Genomic DNA, 15,936 nt, shown 5'->3' with positions numbered 1-15,936 from the left:
ACAAAGATAGAACTTAAGTAGGAGACTCTGAGTCTAGGCTCTATGCTAAGAAGCTAAGAGACACATGCTTTAGTGTTCCAGATCCACTGACTGCTCTTGGTTTCATCACACTGCTTGTAGTAGTGAAGGTACTATTTCTTCCACAGATGTGTCACATCTGCTTATTGAATGATGCATCCAGCACCAGCATTCAGATCTAGTGGGATCCCAATCCAAGGCTAGACTGTGTCGCCTCAACATTTCATGGCTGCATTTATGTATTTCTCAGTTTAGAAAAGAGTTTTGTAAAAAGTTACTTAGCTTATACCTCACAGATAATGACCAATTCAGGCAGGTTTCCAGCAAATCTTCCCCTTCCCCATTCTATCATCTTGGCATGCTATAGACACTGACCATGTTAACAACATTTCTGGGCTCTGAGTTGCTTGTTCAAACCTGACAGATGCACCTTTCCCTGCATGTGCTGATGATGCACATTGTTTACTCCCCTTATGCTATTATATGTTAAAATGAAGGGAAAAGGTTCATATTGCGTATCTACTAGGGCCCAAGAAGAACACATTTAGGTCCATAGTGATTGGTTTGTGCTTCTTCCAAATGTGGAAACTCACCAAGAATGATCATCACACACCCCAGAGCTAATTCCTCTAATCAGTGACTATGTTCTTTCTCGCATCTGAATTTGAATGGCTACCTCCTTTGTGCATCCAGTAGTTTGAGAAAGACACCTTTCCCATTGATCAAAATAAAAATACAGAAGCCTGTATTTATGGCTACTCAAGCCTACTTACATTTGGATTCCCACCTTGGCTGAAAAAACCCTAAAGCCAAAAAATAACAACTACATAAATTACATACCCAAAACCTAGGCATGCTAGAAGTACATCCCCCAAATCCAGCATTTGGTAGACTGGGGCAGGAGGATGAAATGTTCCAGGCCAGCTGGAACTATACAGTAAAACTATCTAAAATTGTTTAAATGCAAATATAAAACAGAACAAGTGTTCTCTTGGAATTTGTATTTATTTCCTTCTCATATCATGTTCTGGTTAAATATCCGTGACATATTTTATATGTCTTACAGAGACAAGATGGAAATTTTTCTAAAAATCTGTGTCACTTGTTAATACTGACATACCTCACAGTCACCAAGAAGGCGTGAGCATGCCTCATGCTTGTACAGTGAAACTTTCTGGAAGATGGTCTAAAACGGGTTTGACATCAGAAAAAAAAAAGAGATTGGCTTTGGAATGTGTAGGCTGCTTTACATCAAGTTGCTGATGGAAAGCAGAAAGGCAAGGATTACAAGGCTTAAAGACCACCATCAAATATTGGAGAAAACATGGAATCAGACTGTTTATTCCATAAGGGATTTAAAAGGCAGAGAAATGGTTGTCTTAATTAATCTGCAGTAGAAGACAAATGAAATTATAGTCCCAGAACTTTTGAAAACTAAAAACAAGGGAGGATTTCAAAAGGAGAGAAGGCATAAGCTACAGAATATGCAGGAGTGGACAAGGTCATAGATTCTATTTTATGATTGCCAGCATGTTAACAGTCCACGTCATTGGCTATTGAAAAGTGCAGGACTCCCCATGAGTAAGCTGGTAGAAACAGTTTCATGAGCTTGGAAGTGCTTTTTCTATTTAGGAATAGTCAAAATATGGGCTCTGTGCATTCAAGAATGTGTATGGAAAATTCTAACTTTTTAGTAGCTGCTTTACACAATTGATATGCTTGAAATCGGAATACAATTTCATGCAAGAGAGGTCAACTGTTTCGAGGCCAAACTTGATCATACGGAACTTTGACCAGTCATTCCTTTTCTCTATACATGAAGCTGCTTCTACACTGAGTTCTTTTACTAACCCTCTAAATGGTCTTGCTTGTCAAAGGAGCTCTAAAGTGAAAGTTTGGTATTTCTCAATGGTAGGATAACTATTGAATGACTCTTCATGGAAGAATTTGAAATTTTTTCTTAAAACGTTTCCACTTTCCTTGGTTGATCAAATTTTGTGTTCATTAACTGAGATTCTTTTTCTTCTTCCAAGATCCAAGAAAAGCCATGTGTATAGCTTATTTGGAGCATCTGACCAGTGATTGGTTTGGGTCCCAATATTATATGTCATGACTGTCTTTCAGCAGGTGGTCATCGAGAAGGATGGTTTTCTCTCTCTCTCTCTCTCTCTCCTCTCTGGTCCTATCTATTATAACAATTGCAACTTCACATAAATAGAAGCCTAGGTAGATTACCCTTCCATTGAGAAAAGGTGGGGCTTACATTTTATATGAACCACAAAGAGAAATTTTTACCACATTTTGTAAAATATTTACTGTTACTATACTTACCATTATCACAGACTTATGATTCCTGAGGCACAACAAATGCCGTTCAAATCTTTAACCAAATGCCCTAAGGCTGATTCATGTAGCTCTGTGAGGGACAGCCAAGAATTTAATCCTTTTGTTCTATTGAAATTGTAGGGCCTTTCAACTAAGTCTTTTTCCTTGGGCCTTAGAATAATGTGGCTATTCTTTCTCACTTCCCAGCAAATGTACATATATTCATGATATGAAGTATGCTTTACTGATGTCTTACATCTTATTCTGTACTCTGTACCTATTTCATATATACATTATACATGCTTACACAGACACACATGTGCAAGTACACATCACATGCACACACATTCACACACACACACACACACACACACACACACACACACACACACACATACACACACACACACCACATACACCCTAGCTAGCATTAAGGGTTGTTTTATTTTTTTTTCCTTCTGAAATTATACCTTCTGCCACAGTGTTTCTTTTTTCTCTCCTCAAATACTGAATACAAAAAGAATGACAGGAATTTGACAGCATCTGAAAAAGAACAAGAGGTGACACTAATTCATGAAACACATTTGTGCTGCACAAAGATCAAGCTGACAAATGCTCATGTAATATATTCAGATGAACCTAATTCTATCTTCTTTGCAATGCTCACATTTAAGCAAAAGTGCCAATATAGTTGTATATAATTTTCTGTTTCACCACCCTGTGTCTCTATAAAGGTAAAAGGAAATGTTTATGAATATTCTCCTGTGTTGTAGATATAATTTTGGTTTTATGGCACAGTTAAATAGTATGCATATATGTATATATATAAATATATATGCAAAAAATAAATCTTAATTCTAGTTCTCTACATTTGGTATTATTTCTTTGATTTTTTTTGTTTTTCATATTCTTCCTGTCTCTCTTTTCATGTACACATGCAAATATGTGAGGGAATGCATGCACATATATATGACTAGTTGATTTGAATGAGGCTGGCCCAGAAATTTCTGTTTTCCATTTCCAGCTAAATTTATGCTCAAGTATTGTTACCTCATATTGAAAGAAGAGAACAATCAGAACTCAAAGAATGCCTATAGTTTACTTAAATGGATTGAAGTCTTGGCTCTCACTGTGTCCCATTATGTGTTAGGGAGGAGGGTGAGGAATAATAACAATTCTTGACATTGAAAGTAAAGCCAACATAGCCAACTAAAATGTATTACAGAGTTCAGGTCACAATTGAAATACTGTAATCTTTCTTTACCAAAAATATGGTAAAAATTTCATTAGCTGGTCTTACACAATATAATTAAACTGGGTTAGTACATTGTTTTTCTTGTCACTCACAGATAATTGTCTGTTTTTTATCCTTGGAAGTGATAATCTCAGCGGGAAAATTCTGTAACCTGACCTGAAAAATAAATTTGAGATTTCTAAAACAGAAGCGAATAGAGATGAAAGAAGATTGTGGTTTATTGTTTTCTTTTTTTCTCAATCCTTTTTGTCTGTGGCTCTATATTAATTGTACATAGCGAAGAGTTTCAAATTTTAAATATTTATTTGTTTTAAATCATTTGAAAAGTTAAAATTATCCTGCTGGTTTGTATTTTTCAATCTTTTGAGTAGAGTTAAACATCCTCTTTGAATTTTTTCTTTCAGTTATAGTTATGTACTGGTATTATAAGAAGAAAAGAATGGGAGGTGAAGGAGGAAGAAGAAGAAAAAGATGAAGGGGGAAAATAAGAATAAAACACACAAAAGCATAAATATCTTGAATAATCTGTTTCAAAAGATTCTCAGGTTGAATGTTCTCAGGTTGAATATATAGTCTGGGAATTGTTACCTTTTGAGCAAAAAGGAATGCAGTAGAATATTGTGAGCAGAATAGAAATCACATTGCTTTTATATATGAGATTTCACATAAAAATTTTGTGAGAAATGTATGAAAAGCCCTCACTGTTGGTAGCATCAGAAATTGCTTCAGTGTTGGCTCTCAATGCCATCTTAAACATAGACAAATATATTGCAATTTACAGAAAGAAAAAACTGAAATAGGAGCTAAAGAGACTGTTTATTTCATTTCAGTTGATCAAGAATATGTGGTCTGTTTGTATTTCCTCCATATACTAAATGCTGGCTTCTTAATAAAAAAGAAAAAAAGAAAAAGACTCTTTTAATTAGTTTGTCCACCCATAGTAACAATCCACAAAACTGAAAGAAAAATTCATGTGTGCTATTTAGGGGAAATTTTCTATCCAAATGAGTTGACTTCAGTAGTCTTGAGGTTCCATTACTCTTCAATATCATCCCTAGTTAGAAAAGAGCTCATTCTCAACTGCACAGTAGAAAGCACAGCAATGTTTGTGACCAGTCCTGGAGATCTCACCTGTCAGGAGATCCAGCCAGGAATAACACACTCCTCAAATTGCTTATCAACATAGAAAAGGTCTTCAGTCAGCCAGCAGAAATTTCCAGATCAGGCAGGATAAACTTTCAGAAAGTTACAAGGACAACAATAAGAGGATTCAGCTGAGCTCACAAGGAGGAGGCCCAGTGAACAGAAGCAGAGGAAGAGGCTTCAGAAATGTCCACTTTGGGTTCTAAAAGATATATAGGAGTATGTGTGTGTGCACTTTGGTTGTTCAGAAACCAATGGGAAGCTCTGTCTTCCACTTGAAAAATGAAGTCAAGGTCTTCCAAATCTGACCATCTGGGGCAAGCCTGAAGATGTGCTTATCTCCAGATTCTACAAGTCACTTTTTCTCCAATAGAATCATTTTGCCTTTTCTTCTGTAGCTCAACTTCACTGTGGGAATTTAATGGTAGGTTTTCTTCTGCCTGATTCCACAGGAGCTATCCTAGTTTTAAGAATTTCAAGGGACCAATGTGTTTCAAAACTCTTCTCAAATGATCTGGTTCCAAGGCCCAAGGTGGAGAGAGCCATTCTCCCAGAGCCCAACTTTTCTTTGGTCCATGCATGATTCTTAATTCTCAGATAATATTTGATAAAGATAGACTAAACATACAGAATAATTTTCAGTTAAACATGTTAATGCAGACCAACTTAAATACCTCCTTCTCTTCTTGACCTTCGTGGTAGTGCAAGACTGAAGGCGTAAACAGTGGAAAAATCAAAACATTCAGTTGGGCAATGGGTAAGATGATGATCATCAATTTTACAATGCTAACTAATTAATTTTGGAAGCTCTGAATACTGGAATATTGACTCAATATATCTCGACAGCGATATGAGTACACAGTAGAGAGCGGCTTTGTGAAACAAGCAAATTTGTTACTTAGAACACTGGGAAGGCTCGGAAATTGTCTCTGGCATTCCATGATTAACATCGGACTGCCTTACACAATATCCACTTTGAATTCCTGAAATGTGGGAGTTCAGAACTATAAGAGGTTTGCAACTGTTGTAGGTAAATAAAGAACACACGTGAAATTGAATATCAGGACCAAATGTCGTGGTATTACATGTTCTCCTTTCAATGAAACATTCAAACAGGTGCCAGCAGAGTTGAGAATGAACATCAATGAGCAGATCTCATAGCTGGAAACCCAAGATCCTGAAGCCCAGTGCAACATGAAGATATGATTCTGCAGCTGTCAGAGTATCTGATGTTTGAAGCTACGTTCTATAATTTTTCACCGATTCACTTGTCTTTTGGAGATGCCTTGGGATATTGTTACTGTGTGGCATTGCTTCACATCCTTTATCTTTTGAGTTCTTTATGAGACCTACCTGGCATCTCAGGTAAGTAACTCAGGAAAGTTACCTTCAATACACTGCAGCAAGTATGTGAGCATTAGGAGCTTAATCACTCACACAAGATCATTGTGCCACACATTCTGATTCTACAACATATTTTTATTTATTAATTCATATAATTGAGTAATTTTAGGTGCTAAGGATGGAATTTAATACTAAGTTTAGAGGAATAAGCAAGGGAAAGCTTGCTTTAGGGGGAAAAATTAAAAAAAAACAAAGACCCAAATGTTATAAAAGAAGTCACAAGTGGTGGCTCATTCCTATAATCCCAGAAACATATCCCAAAACTTCAAAGACTCTATCTCTACTAATGGCTGGGTGGGACAGTGTCCAGTTGTCATCCCAGTGATGTGAAGAATGAATAAGAGAATGGTCATGTAGGTACAAATCAAGACTCTCTAGAAGTAAGCAACACAAAATGGAGGTGGCAAGCTGGCTCAAGTGGTAGAGTGCCTGCCTAAGAAGCACAAGACCCCAAGTGCCAGCCCCAGTACTCTTGGGTGCCACCAGGTGGCTCTCATCTGTAATACTAGTATACAGGAAGCTAAGAATGGGAGGATTGTTTCTTGAAGCCAGCTTGGACAGAAAGTCTGCAAAAATATATCTCCAATTAATCAATAAAACTGACAAACTGGAAGATTGACTTATGTGGTAGAGTACCAGCCATGTGCAACAAATTCATGCTAGAGTAAAAAGCTTGGATTCAAGCACTAGTATAGAAATAACAAATTAATAAATAAAAAGCACACTAGTATCTCCAAAAAAAATGAAAAGTGACAAAGAGGGAGCATTTGCTTTCAATAATAAAACAAGATTGTGTAAAAAAAGAAAAAAAGAAAAAGAAACCCTTATGAAGTATGTTCCCAGGGGATAGGCAAGGGATATAAAGAGGAGAAAGGACTAGTTGCAATAATATTTGAGAATGATCCTGTGATTTTTAATCTTTAATTTCCTTTACATTTACTGATTTGCATATGTTGAAATATCTTTGCATTTCTGAAATGAAGCTGGCTTGATTGCAGTATTTGATTAAAAAAACATGTTGTTGAAGTAGGTTCACAATTATTTTACTGAAGATTTTTGAATCTAGGTTCATTAAGGGTATTGATTTATAGTCTTCTTTATCTGTTGTATCCTCACCTAGTTTTGCTACTAAAATAATACAGGTTTTATAGAACAAATTGGTATTGTTCCTTTTCTTTCCATTTCATGAAATAGTTAGAGGATCATTGGCATTTATTCTTTAAAGATCTAATAAAATTCTGCAGTGAAACATTTTTGTGGCTTTCGTGTCATTGCTTTATTTTCTGTTTAGGTTTTACTTATCCTCTTCTTGGCATGTCATATATGTATTATAAACTCATCCAAAAGTCAGATCCTATCAATTGCCTCCATAAGGCAAATAAAAAACCATAATTATGGGCAGCGAAAGGAGATTTTTACATGGCTGCCAGGGGAAGACAGCGTTTTATTATTTCAGCCATCTTCAAAGGTTTGAACATTAGGTTTAGGTTAAACAAAACCTGGGGAGCAAGGGTTGAGAAGGGTATGTTTAGTAGTTAAAGCAGTCATCAATCACAGATGTGTTCAGAGTTGCTCAGAGGAAGCTTAGGGTGGTCTTGATTGTCCATTGTTTCAGGACTACTCAGGTGGGACTTTATTACAGTAAGAGTCATTGATGCCTAACAAGTGGTCCAACCCTTCCTGGATTTTAAGATGGCTGCAAAGGGATAGTAGGAGAGAATGACACTTGCCAAAAGAGGTAGCTACAAAATGGAAAAATCGATAATATCTAACATTTATCCTGCTCCCAGCTAATTTATGGGCTGAAGTAAGAAGTCAAGGTTTCTCAGGAAAAAAAATAAACAACTGATATTAAGCATCTCTGTCAGTATTGATTTCCTGGTGCATCCGTTATAAAGCTCTAAAGAATAGGAAACTTAGAACAACATACATTTATTCTCTCACTGTTTTGGATACTTCAAGTACAAAATCAATTGTTGGCTGGATCAGTTCTTTCTGAGGCCCTGAGGGAGGATGTGCTCTATAATTTTGCCTTAGCCTCTCATGCTTGCCAGCAATGCTTGGAGCTCCTCAGGTTGGAGTTGCCTTACTCCAACCTTTGCAATGAACATCTCCCCGATTCTTGTATCTGAATGTCCCTCACCTTTTCAGGAGTTCAGTCCCACTGGTTTACTATTCTTTGTAGTATGTGTATACCTGCAAAGACAATATTTTCAAGTGAAGTTCATGTCCTGAGATACAGGGAGAAGGAGAGCACAAGCTAATCTATTCAATATGGCACCAGGAAAAGTGGTGTTTAAGGCTGTTCACATTACCTGTCACTGAAAATGTTTTTACACATGCTCCATTAGGCCTTGGATTTGGAAATAGGTTTCTCTTTGTTGTTGTGTTTTAAGAATTGAAATGATGGTGCTTCATGTTGTTTGATCGTTCTTAGCATGGTACTATACAAATTGCGAACATCCATCAACTCTATTGGTTCTGGTTAAGGGATATGTGAGCTTGTGTGTAACAAGAAGAATTAGATCATCCAGATCCCCACTGTGTAAATACATGAATATATACACAGAAAATCCCACCCAAGGTAAATTTCTGAGAGGGAGTAGTTGGGAACTTTTAGTGAAAAGTGTTTTAGGCATTCTAAAACTGCAGTGAAACCCTTGACATCCCATATTATCCAAACAGTATGCAATGTTTATCCCAGTGGCAATTAAGATATAATTGACAAATAAAAATTGCATTTGCATACAATGAAAAATGTTGATGTTTTGATCTATGGATGCATGATGAAATGATTAAATTAAGCTAATTTTCATATCCATCATAATGGCAGTATTTTTGTCTTTGCTTTTCTAAAATTATTTTTAAGTAATTGTACAGAGAGGTTTAACTTTACAATATCTACTTAGGAGCATAATTCATCTTTAATAATGTCACTTTTTCCATCATTCTTCTCCATCTATCCATTGTAATCTACCCCTGCATATATCAGATTTTAGTCAGTTTGATTGTGTATATAGGCATATGGCCCTGTATATATTTTGATATGTTTATAATCTAGTTCTAACTTTCACATATAAGAGAAAAATATGTGCACTTTGTTTCTCTGAACTTGACTTTGATCACTGAATATAATTTTTCAAGTTGTGACAATATTTTAATGTGAAGTTACAATATCATTACTATTTTCTGAGGGTTCAGCTACTACATGAGACGTTTAAACCATTCTTTTACTCCCTTCTTTTGGAAAAGATACATAATGATTTGAGAAATGTAAAGAATGCAATAACACAATACAAAAGTCATACTTTTTATTTTTAATTAATTTATTTTAATTTTTTGTTGGCCATGGGGCTTGAACTCTGGGCCTGGGTGCTGTCTCAGAGCTCTTTAGCTTAAGGTGAGCACTCTACCAATTGAGCCACAGTGACACTTCTGGTTTTCTGGTGGCTAATTGGAGAAAAGAGTCTCATGACTTTTCTGCCATAGCTGGCATTGAATTGCAATACTCAAATTTCAGCCTCCTAAGTAGCTAGGATTTCAGGCATGAGCCACCAGTGCCCCAGAACAATTTTATTTTTCGAAAAGGTTTTTTTTCCCCAAACCATTGATTGTATATATGATGCTATAGTTTGAACGTCATATTTATAGCTAACGCTGACATTTATTTTCTAACATGGTAGCATTAAGAGGTGAGACCTTTAAGATGTAATCAGGTCATTGTGCTCTGCTCTTGTGGCTGAATTAATGTTCTTGTCATAGTGGACTCTTGATAAAATGAAAATATGACACTATTCTCTCTGTCTGTCTGTCTCTCTTTCTCTCTCTCTCCTCTTTCCCCCTGATATACATTAGAAAGAAGAAAGGGAAGGGATATTATATTATTTTAAACAAATACCAAAAGGGCCAGATTTGAATGTTAAAACGGGAGTTAAGCTGAGAAAGGGCAGTTAAGCTCCTCTCCAACACACTTACTTCTGGATATTGAGTTATTGGAATAGGAAACATAGGAGGGACTATTTATATCTGCTAATAGTCTTCATAAATGTGTAGACAAAGAAGTGAGATGCTCTGTATGTCCCTCCCCGATGGTATAACCCATTTTCACTGTATTTGATGTAGGTATAATTTGTGGAGGGGAAGGGAAAAAACAAATCGTTTAAATAAGGTTACAGGTGGACCCATTACAACAATGAGATGTACAAGATGTTATGTAGAAAAACGAACTTCAAAACGTTGGCATGGAGGGAGGGGGGGTGGGTTAAGGGGTGGGAGGAGATGAGAAGGGATGCTAAGGGGAAACAAAGGAGGAGGCAACAATGCTTGATAAGAAATGTACTCATTACCTTGCCCATGTAATTGTAATCCCTCTGTATGGTATTTTCACAAAAAAAAGAAAAGTATATCTGGGAAAAGGAAGCACTAAAATTCACCTATTCCCCCTATATTTTATGTATGACCAAATATGTCCCCTTGTTTTAAAATAATAAACCACACTCATTTGGTCCACTGAAACCATTGTGTAAGGACGAGGATCTGCTGGGTGGCAGCACAACTCATATACCCCAGCTTAAAAAGTCTTAAGGCTGCATATAGCAAAACCATTTTTACCTAACATCAATTTATCTGACTGTTTCTGCTTGTCTTAGACATGTACTAGTTATTGCAAATAAAGGGAAACCATGACATCTATGTTTCTTTGGTCCTGGCTTATTTCACTTAATATAATTTTCTCCAACTCTTTCCATTTCCTAACAAATGGGGCAATGTCATTCCCCAAGATAAGTATTTAAATGTTTTTTTCTTTCTTGCAATTGTTTCTAACATATTTATAAGATGATTTCTTTGTGGCTTTGTATGTCCCTCCCCCATGGTATAACCCCTGCTTTCATTGTATTTGAGGTTGGTATAATTTGTGGAGGGGAAGGGCAAAAACCAATCATTTAAATAGGAATAAGGTGGATCCATTGAAACAATGAGATGTACAAGTCATTATGTTGAAAAACGAACTTTACAACTTTGACAGAGGAGGGGGGTTGGGAAGGGATGGGAAGGGGAACAAAGATAAACATTAAGAAAAGAAAAAGAAAAAAAACAGTTTTAGTTTTTATCCCCCATTTTCTGCATGAAGAATAGGAGATGTTTCTCTTCTTTATCTTTCCCTATTCCCTCCTGGTATACTAAAATAAATCCTTGCTAAAAACATGACCATGTACCAGGTGCTGCTGGCCCACACCTGTAATTCACACTACTAAGAAGGCTGAGATCTGAAGATCAAAGTTTGAAGCCAGTCTAGGCAGGAGTGCCTGGTGAGACTTATCACCAATTAAACACCAAAAATCCAGAAGAAAAACTATGGCTCAAGAGATAGAATGCTAGCCTTGAGCAAAAAAGGTAACAAACATTGCTTAGGTCCTGAATTCAAGCCCCAGGACCAGCATACAAACAACAACAAAAAATCCTCACTTTGTGAAACTCTCTTTTTTTTTATAGGACATCCTGAATTATTTTTTCCTGAGTGGTCCTGAAGGATCAATGATTTTGCATGGAAACTGGGAAGCTGGCATAAACCCTTACCCACCATCCAATTGCACCTCTACTACCTTCTTGTATTTGCTTCATTTTGTGTTTTATGCTTATTGTTGTTGATGGTAATTATGTATTGTCATATATGGAATGATGAAGCAGGAGGCCCTAATCAGGAGCAATCTCTTAATTTTAAACTTTCTGGCCTCCAGAAATTTTGGGCAAATAATCTTCTATTGTTTAGAGTTCTTTTTCTGTGATTTTTCTATCAGTAGAAAATGGACTAAGATTTATAGTGTTTTTGTTTTTATTTTCTATATAGTTGTAATAGATTTGACCACAGGCAAAAAACCACTATAGCCTGTAGGCCAAATCTGGCATATTGCCTGCTTTGGCAAGTGAGATATCATTGGAATACAGCAGTACCCATTTTAATGTATTGCCTTTGGCTGCATTCTGTGAAGCGGGGTATCCATATACCACTTCCTTTGGCATGTTCACATGCCTAGGATTCATAACAAGCCAGTCCTGTAAGGCATAGAAAGCCTGCCAGGGCAGATGGAGTCTCATCTGTCTATGTGCCTATCTTGCATGAAGCTGAAGCACCCTGAGATCATTCCATTCAGGACTTTGATACCCTAGAGGCTACTTAAATAAGTGGGCACTATGCTACAGGAGTGACAGAAGCAGAGCTCTATCAACTCTTCCATTTATTGTCAGACATCTTGAAGCCATCTTGGAATCTAGGAAAGGAGCTGCCAGGCATGAATGATTTTTATTGTAACAATGTCCTAACTGACCAATCTTGAGAAGTGAACCATCAGCTCTGATCATTTGTGATCACATGAGCCTGTCCCATCTTTAAATTAACTTCAGAATAATACATACATTCTGGTCTTACACATAGGAGCATCTCCTAAATTCCAATAGTGGCGATATGTTGAGAAGATTAAAGAGTAAATACAATTGACGTGGAGTGGAATCTGGGCTTCCATACTTATTAATTCTATACCTTATATACTGAGTTACCTGATTGGTCAAAATGAGGATAATAATTACTTTTGCAGAGGATGGCAGAAAGGTTTAAATTAGGCATTCTATATTAAGCACTTAGTATCATGAATGGTATATCACAACTGCCCAGTTATTAATAAATGCTAGCTATTACTATTACAACCATTCTAAATGAGTCTAAAGATGAGTGTCTGCCTAGGCCTCTGATCTAGACTGAGAGACTGGAGAAAGGGTAGGACTCTGTGTGTGCTGCAGATATACAAATACAACAACAACTCTACCATGCACCTTGTTCTACATCACATACAGCCACAGCACTGCTGACATTTGGTAAGCATGCTCATACATAAGTACGTCTTATCTGACACTCAAGGAAAAATAATAGAACTCTCTAGAGCTTCAGAGCTATAGATGGCTTCATCTAAGAACTCCAGGATAAAATGAAATTTCAATTTTTTGTGAGTGACTAGTTTCTTCAACCTCACAAAGTCCATTTTTCCCCCCTGACAGATCCTATTTTCAGATAGAATCTTCACATGTCCAAATGCAATTGCCTAAAATGAGTATGTGTGACTCATGGACGTGTTTACATAATATTTTGGCAACTCTAGAGACTAAGCTGCTGACTTTATCATCATCAGAGGGACTCAGCCACCACCATCAAACATATAGAACTCATTTTTTTCTTATTAAGAAATAATATTACTGACCACCTGTGCCACTGACACAGAAGACTAGGGGGAAGGTGCACTGGGAATGCTGGCTCACAAGCATTCAAAAATAATGATTTTGAGTCTCACAAGTCTGAACTATTCTCTTTTGCTTCATTGCCTTCAGCTTATTCTGCATACTTATGTCAGAGTAACTTTCCCAAAGCACAGTTGAAACCCAGAATTATAAAGGGCAAAAGCTATCTCTAGTAGTTTATCTCTCCAAAGAGTGATTTGAAAAGACTGTCTTTGAACTGGCTGCTATAAGATTGGTGGAGTTTCTTTTTTTTTCTTTTAGATTTTGTGGTTTATATTTTTTTTTATTTTTTTTGATTGGTGGAGTTTCTATCTGATGGGGTCATGATGGAAGCAACTTAGGGCAAAGGGACACAGTATAAACAGAAAAGATAGAATGAGTTTGGGAATAGGACATTTTGTTCTATTTTGTTACTTGTATCTCTCTAGTCAAGTTAATGTGGCAAGGGCAAAAAATTTCTTTGGAGAGATTTTTTTTAAATTAGATCAGATAAGATGCAGATGGATAGATGCATAGGTAGATAAAGCTAGATGAAAGATCTAGATAGATAGATGGGTAGAACTTGATGAGAGAATAAGGAAGAATGGAAGAACAAGAAAAGAAGAGAGGTAGAAAGAGCAAGATACTCTCTGATTTATTTCCTTCCATTATTTTAGAGTCTTCTTTTAGACAGTGAGGAGAAACTTGAGCAAAATGTAAGAAATCCACTGCTTCATGTGAATCCCAATCAAGAATTAGGATACATGCAGCAATTCCATCAAAAACTGTTCAGGATCTCTCTGACCCTATCCTTCTTCTAGATTTTGCCTATATACATTCTCTTCAGCATCTTCATGTCCTTATCCTTGCCTTGGAGTGCAATTTCATTGGATATCGTCTCTTATAGCTCTGTGCAAGATTTGCTCAGCAGTAGTTAGCTTGACCCTCTGCGTTTTGCTAAGAAACTAGTAACTGGTTTGTAACAAAGGTAAATAGAAGAAAAAGGTAAATAGAATTAATAAACTCCCAGACTGACTATATAAAAATAAACAAAATTGGCAAAGATGCCTTTTTCAGATATTGTAGTAAAATAAGGACTCTCTACTGATACTAAAATAATAAGGAAAAGCAGTTAATAATTATTCCTGCATATGTGATAATTTTGGTAAAATGGACACATTTCTTCAAAGACACATGTTGCAAAAACTTAGGTGTCATACATAATTTTAGTGAGTTTTGTATTCATTTCCAAGGGTTCCTTTAACCAATTACTACAAACTTGGTATCTAACAATATTCCCTCTTTTAAAAGTTCATTCTCTCTGACTGAGGCCGTCCAGAATTTAAATCAAGGTATTGATTCCACTAGATGTTGTCACCTCCAGATTCTGATCCCTGGAGCTCCGTTTTTTTGTAGACACATTCCTTTACTCTCTGTGTATGTCTTCACATTATCATTATTATTTATATGCCTTGTGTGCATGCCACTTTCTAATAAAAATGCTTCACTTAGCTGGGTGTGGGTGGCTCACGCCTGTAATACTAGCTACTCAGGAGGCTGAGATCTAGTATCATGATTTGAAGCCAGCCTGGGCAGAAAATCCCTGTGAAACTCTTATCTCTAATTAACCACTCTAAAGCTCGAAGTGGAGCTGTGGCTCAAGTAATGGAGTGCTAGCCTTGAGCACAAAGAGGTTCAGGAATGGTACCCAGACACTGAGTTCAAGCCCCACAATCAACAACAACAATAAAAAAGTCATTGGTGTTAGTGAATATTTTAATTTAATATAATCCATCTTTCTCTTTACAATACTTAGGCAATGCTCTATCCTCAAAATCATATACTGTTCTATATACTGATGAATTTTGGAGGGTACTACACAACCACTGTAGAACCCCATCTATCCAAGGTAATAATGCTTTATTAGACAAACCAGAGAAAACACAGAGTCCTCATGTAAAAGCATGCAAATATTCTCAACATAATATTGGGAAATCAAATATAACAATGTACAGAAAGCAATCATATACCACAGCTGAACAGAATTTATTCCAGGTATGCAAATACCAATTTATTTTGAATTCAGCAATTTAAATAAAGCAGTGAAAACTATGACACCAATCAGCCAAATAAAACATATGTTCTGGCTAGGTGCCTATAATCCTAGCTACCTGGAATTCCAAGAATGACTGGATTGTGGTTTGAGGCTGGCTGAACAGATCTTAACCATGTAGTGGCATGTGCCTGCCATCCAAATCCATGTAGAAGGTTGAAATTGAGAGAGTGGAGGTTTCAGTCCAGCCTGGGCAGAAAAAAAACTTTGAGATTCCCTTGACAACAGAAAAATATTTGATTTGATTATTCACCATACCAGTGAAGCCTCAAATAGATCTCACTGTCTGGATTGGTGTCAAGGCAGATAGTAATATCCTATCACAAAAATAACCAGCACATGAAAAGTCTAGAAGGCATGGTATATGGCTTAGTGGGGGTGGGGTGTCTAGATTGAGAGGACCTGAGTGTAG

Source organism: Dipodomys ordii, unplaced genomic scaffold (assembly GCF_000151885.1).
Source record: "Dipodomys ordii isolate 6190 unplaced genomic scaffold, Dord_2.0 Scaffold99, whole genome shotgun sequence".
Classification (NCBI taxonomy): Eukaryota; Metazoa; Chordata; class Mammalia; order Rodentia; family Heteromyidae; genus Dipodomys; species Dipodomys ordii.
Note: the sequence above shows the minus strand (reverse complement) of the source record.